Raw genomic sequence first — 6,690 nt, forward strand, 5'->3', positions numbered from 1 at the left:
CCCCCCCCCCTTTTTGGATTGGTTCTACCGCCAGATAAAACCAGACCCTCTTTCTAGATCTCCATTGTCCTGTCTGGAAATGGGATGCTGTCTACCCTTACAGTATCTTTGGACAACTATGCTAACTAGTGTTTCTTCTTCTTCCTCTTCCTCTTCCTCTTCTTCTTTTTTAAACTTTATTTTATTTATTTTACTTTATTTATTTTTTAATGTTCTCTTTATATTTCAAATGTTATCCCCTTTACTGGTTTCCCCTCTGAAAACCCCCTATTGCCTCCCAGAAGTAGTGAGTGGGAACTGAACTCCCGCCACCAAGCAGGAGCCGGGATCGGAACCCGGAGTCCTTCGGAGCCGCGCAGGTGGTGCTCTCAGCCCCTGAGCCATCTCTTCAGGATGCGTGTTACTTCTGAAAAACTTCCGCTTGCTGGGAATTGCCGCTTGCTGGGAACTGCCGCCTGCATGAACGTTAGCTGGACAGGGAAGACACTGACTACAAGTGGCACCTAAGCAGGGGAGGGGCTAACCCATTGGGTCCAGGCTCACTCCTCTAGTACAGAGCCTGCTTCCCTCCACCCCTAGGTGCTGGCTGTGTCTCATGGCCATGGGCTGGCTGCAGGTGACCGTTCCCAGGTATGCCAGGCCTCCACACACTAAGGAGTGCTAATCCTGGGTTCTATGATTAGATCTGAATTGGAAGGCTTTTCAGACTTTGGAGTGAGATGATCCTGGATTATGAGGGGCCTTGTGACAAGAATTCATTTCAGGAAAAGGCAGGGATAGGGGAAAGGTGGGCATATGGCCTCTGAGATAGAGCTCTAGGCCCCGAGGGACACCCACAGTTGTCAGAAACTACAAAGGACAAGGAATGGACTCTCCCTAGAGAAAGCGGGGAGGTAGTGGGGCCCTGCCACACCTTCACTATGGATGGCCTAGTGGCCAATTACAGATTTCAAGCCTACAGAACTGTGTGGGAAAATACAATTCTGTTGCTCTAAGTCACCAAGTCTGTAGCCATTTGTCATAGCAACTATAGGAAATCAATGCAGGGACATAGAAAATTCTTGGTTTTGTTAATTCCCGGCTCTCAGAATGTGCTGGGATCCCCATTGTCCCCACTGTCATGACAGCCCCTATTCAATCTCCAAGAGAACTTGCAAACCTCTGTCCCCATCATTTTTGCCTTTTGCCACTCCTCTGGGGAGATCTGTCATTCATAAGGCAGTCATCTTTCTGTCACCCACTGGGTCTCTCACTACTTCGATTTTTCTCCATCATTCCAGTGTTGGGGAGGAACACAGACACTGGTTTGCCCCAAGCAGAATAAGATCACAGAGGGGAACAACCCTGGCCATGAGAGTAGGGCCACATTCTGACTTTATGGTCTTCCATTTTTAAATTTATTTCTATTTATTTATTTATTTTTGCCGCGGGTAGTACCCTCCCCACCTTATAGCTCCGTGGTGGAGCACACGCACGGACAGCCCGCACGAGGGCTCTAGAACAATAATAAAGTTATGTTTCTACCCACGTGGGTACAAAGATGATACTTTATTATCATGTGTAATGCTTTTCTTGATTTATAAGACGTCACCATGAACTTGATGTCCTAGCTTGGTTCCAGGCTGCTGCGATAAAGCACGGACCAAAAGCAACTTTGGGGAGGGAAGGGCTTCTCTGGCTCACGCGTCCCTATTGTAGTCTTATCAGTGAGGAAAGTCTAGGCAGGATGTCAAGCAGGAGCAGAGGCAGGAACTGTGAAGAAATGCTGCTTACGGCTGTGCTGTTCCCTACGTTTGTGTTCTTCTACTATCCCAGACTGCCTGGCTAGGGGCAGCGCCGCCCACAGTGGACCCTCCCCGCATCAATTACCAATCAAGAAAATGCACCTCCTGAGACTTGCTTATAGGCCAATCTGATGGAGGCAATCCCTCAGTTGAGGCTCCCTCTTCCTGGATATGTTTTGGTTTGCGTCAAATCGATGTGATGAAGTCACCTGCACTAGACACACAACAAGAGTCAGGGCTCAGTGGGGTGAGCCGAAGATTAAACCACCCTTCCCAGCGTAGGGCTGGGGGATGGACTTCCTGGCTGCTGGCTCTCTTCTTGTCCAGGTGAGTGGAGGAAGGGCCATTGCAGTGGAGGCTGGTGGACCTTACTCAGTCAGGTGTCGTGCTTGCTCACTCGGGGCAAGTCACTTAACCTCTCTGAACTGTTTCCTCTCTTTATAAAACGTGAATAACAGCAATCAATTTGCTTGCCACACCAATTGACTCTGGCCTTGAAGAAGTTAATGAGCCCTTCTGGACTCTTTTGCCTCCTCCGTGAGGTCAGGCAAGGAAAGGAACAGCTGTCGTGGGGAGAGCACATGGCCCTCAGCTTGTCTTTGACCTACAGCCAAGCTTGGGGGCTTCCTCCCTTGCTACGCCTCGCCCCACATGGAGGTGGGATGAGCTATGTGGCTCTGCCTGCTCCGTGGCGAGGGACAAGTGCTCAGCACTTCTGTGGGAGGCCCCCTCTCCTCTGTGCAGCCAAGCCCACCTCAACTGCTCCCTGCCAGTGTCAGCATCAGCCGCCAGTCGGGTGTTGGCGTCTGTCATTTAACCATCACAGGCCAACCTGGCAGGGTGGGGACTTTCATGTCATGCTTCCTCGCCACGGGAACACGTTTGGCAGCTAACAGAGGGTGAGGACTCCTGAGAAACCTGGTGCCCCAAGTCCCGGAGGCTGTTTCTCTGCCTCCTTGGGATCTGATGTGGGGTGTTGCTGGACCCCACCCAGCTCCGCCTCGGGGCTCCAGGCACCTACGGGCTCTTTAATCCAGCCATTTGAAGAGTTTGCTAGCAGGCGCCAGCCCAGTAAAGCTGTTTTATGGAAGGAGTCTGCTCCAAGGAGAAAGACAGGAGATACGGGCTACAGTACGTGAGGGCTGTAGGTGCCTGACTGAGCTGGACACTCCCAGGCACACAGCAGATGGTCTAGACTCTTCAATGACAGTGTCTCCGTCGTCTCTGACCCCACGCCTATTACAGTGCCAAGCTGCTAGTAAATGCTAACTAAACACGACTCGTAGGGCTTCAGTCACCTCACTCCCTGGCACAGCCTTCAGGGAGCCTTTGATGCAGAGTCCCTGTGGGCCTCAGTGTCACTCCCAGAGCCTTGCCTGTGCCCTCTCCCAAGGCCAAGCCTGTGTTTGGGCAGGGCTGGGACCTGGCTTGCCCTTTCCTCCTTTTCTTTGCTGATGAGATCCTGCCAATCATATTCCTAGTTATCTTCCCTGACGCCTCCCAACTCAAGTGCCTACGCAGAGCAGTGGCTTCCATGCCTGCTCCCACATCCCACACACCCCTTTCTCTCTACGCCCCTTGCTCTCCGTTCGGGGATGGGCCGGGCATCCAGAAGGAAGGCAAAGGCAGGCTTAGCATCTTTAACTGTGGCTGTATAGGTCAGACATTTTGCTCCATGATGATGGGAGGTCATCCCTCTGACATAAAACAGCAGCTGCAGCAGCTGACGCAGTGACATTACTAGGCCAGTGGTTCAGAAAGCTGCCCTGAGACTCAGACCCTCCCGAAGAACAATGTGGGCATGTGATTTAACTTTTGTCAGCCTCGATGTCCCCATCTGAACAGTGGGTGTGTAAATGATGTGTGGATGAGCTTAGTATAGTGTGTGGTCCCCTGGAAGGCTATCAGTGATGGGCTTTGTGTTCCTTTTTTAATGAGCGCCTGTTTAGTCAGCAGTAGCACTGACTACAGCCCTGCTCGGGCAATGTCAGGCAGGACAGGCCACTAGGCTGTAGGGATGGACTTCTGACCAGTTTTAGCATATCATAACAAGACATAAATCCCAGCTGGGTCACAGGCCCCATAACCAGTCCCTTAGTAGGACTTCAATAGCACTTTTTAAAAGTTCTCCCTCCAGGGCTAGGAAGATGGGTCAGCCAGCCGACCTGAATCTGTGAGCTCCAGGTTCAATGAGAGACTCTCAAAAAAAAAAAAAAAAAAAAAAAAAAACAAAGCAGAGGCCAGGCGTGGTGGCACACGCCTTTAATCCCAACACTTGGGGGCAAAGATAGAAGGATCTCTGTGAGTTTGAGGCCAGCCAGGGCAACATAGACTCCGTCTTTTAAAAAAAAGAAAAAGTGAAAGGTGGTAGAAAGACATGAGGTCAGCCTCGGCCTCCACAGGCATGTCCGCTAGTGCGTGCATGAGTGCGCACACGTGTACACATGTGCTCACATGGACACACATGTGAGCACACAGAAGCACACATGCACACACATATACTTGCACACAAATGTAAACACACGCACATGTGTGCACACACAACCAACACAATACTAAAAGTACAGTTTGTGACTATTTTAATATAAAGGCAAAAATTTTCCAAACTTGATTACATCTATTTCTTCATGATGATGATGGTGATGGTGATGATAATGATGGTGGTGGTGATGGTGGTGATGATGGTGAGGAGGAGGAAGAGGAGGAGATGGAGAGGAGAAGCTATTGTTATTTCCACTGACCTTTAAAACTTCATGGATTCTGGCACAATGACCTACCCACACTTGAAGGGTCAAAGGAACTGCTGGGAAACATGTCCCAAGTGTGAGAGAAGTAGCCAAGGGAAGAGGGACAAGAGGGGACAGCTCAGTTATAGGCAGCTGTAGAAGGAACAAGCCCACTAAGATAGCTTGCAGAATCGCCCTCAGTCCCATCCTGGCCCTGCTGCCTAGACCTCCACCTTATCCTTTTGGTGGCCTGGGAGGCCCCAGAGAATATCAATCCCCTGCTCCTGAAAACTTCCATCCTTACCCTCCAGGCTTCAGCTACTTGGCCTCAGTTTTCCTACCTGCAAAATGGGGACAGCACCCCTTTCCCTTCCTCTTGCTGACAGGTGGCTATGGACAGAGTGGTAGTGTGAAGGTCCTTCAAGCCTGGGGAGAAGGACCTACTGAGGCGTTGACATAGTGGTGTTCTTATGCTTGCCCTGCCTACTTCTCTAAGCAAGGATGAACATTGAGAGCCCCCTCCCCCGCCCCAGCATCCAACATAGGAGCATGCTATAGTAAGCCCCTGGAGTGGAGGTCTCCTCTCTATGATGAGGGCATCCCTATCTGGGACCCCAGGAAGTCTGTGTTGCCCTGGCTGGCCTGGAACTCACTATGTAGATCTGGCTGGCCTCAAACTAGACTCAAACTATTATGAGATCAAAGGAGGACACCCTGTGTCGTTTTCTGACCGCTCTCTAGCTTGTTCCTTTGAGACAGGGCCTGTCCCTGACACAAGAGCTTGTTGGTGCCCTCCTCTCAAGTGGGAGCTTTGGTAAGTGAGGCAGAGGGTGCATACATGACCAGCCCTCAGTACAAACCCAGGGCTCTGAGTCCACCGACTGTCCTGCCAGTTAGCAGCTGGCTTGTTACAGCTGGTTTCTGAGGAGCCTCATGACTGCCCTAGAGAAGATGCCCGGAAGCTGTGCCTAGGTCTCACTGTGCCTCAGGCCCGTGCTGTGTCCTTACTATAAGGTGTCATCTGTAAGCATCAGTTTAGACCAAGCCAGGAGAGCCGCCCTGGACTGCAGAGCACGAGTGCTCAAAGTTTCCTTTTTCTCTAAACTGAGACCACTTCCTCCTCCCTATGCCCGCTTGGCAAGCCCTGGGTGGTGGTGTTCTCCTTTGGCCTCAGCAGGACTGCAGTCCTCTATAGCTGTGCCCTGGCCAGTGATTGGCAGGTCTGACTGTGAGGAGGAGTGTCCCAAAGCAAAGCTGGACCTACAAACTTTTGCAGACCTGGACAGAGCCATTTAGGAGTTGTAAATTAGAGCTTAGAAGATGTAAGTTTACAAGTTTAGAAGTTAGAAATAAGAAGGATCCCGGAGGTCTTAGGAATGTCTTTTCCCTCCATCATGAGGTCTTCCAGCAAGGATCAGGGCACTTCGGCCTCTCTAGGAGGGTGAGGAAGACAGCTAATTCGTAGAGTGACAGCCAAAATGGTCTAGAAGAAAATACCAGGGGAGAGGGGCTGGTGTGGGTGTAGGCAAGATAGAGGTTGGGGTGGGGGTCTCCAAGGACACAGCAGGGTGGCTAAGCACACCCAGTTAGTATTCCAGGAAGCCTGGGTTTGCTCAGAACCACACTAGTGCAATGTGAGGCTCATGAGCTATGAAGGTGCTGGTCTTTCCCTTGTTGTCTGTCAGTCCCCCGTAACTCCAATTCCAGGGCATCCCAAACCATCCCCTGACCTGTGTAAGAACTAGGCATGCACACAGTGGTACATACATACATACATGCAGGCAAACCACTCACACACATAAAATTCATAGGTCTAGCTGGGCGGTGGTGGCGCACACTTTTAATCCCAGCACTTGGGAGGCTGAGGCAGGCGGATTTCTGAGTTTGAGGCCAGCCTGGTCTACAGAGTGAGGTCCAGGACAGCTAGGGCTACACAGAGAAACCCTGTCTCGATTCTTCTTCTAGACAGAGTTTCTTGGTGTAGCCTGGGCTGTCCTGGAAGTCTGTAGACCAGGCTGGCTTTGAACTCACAGATATCTGCCCATCTCTGCTAGAATCAAAGGCATACACTACCGCCCAGCTCCTTTCTTCTTCTTCTTCTTCTTCTTCTTCTTCTTCTTCTTCTTCTTCTTCTTCTTCTTCTTCTTCTTCTTCTTCTTCTTCTTCTTCTTCTTCTTCTT

The sequence above is a fragment of the Mus pahari genome, chromosome 17, assembly GCF_900095145.1.
Source record: "Mus pahari chromosome 17, PAHARI_EIJ_v1.1, whole genome shotgun sequence".
NCBI lineage: Eukaryota > Metazoa > Chordata > Mammalia > Rodentia > Muridae > Mus > Mus pahari.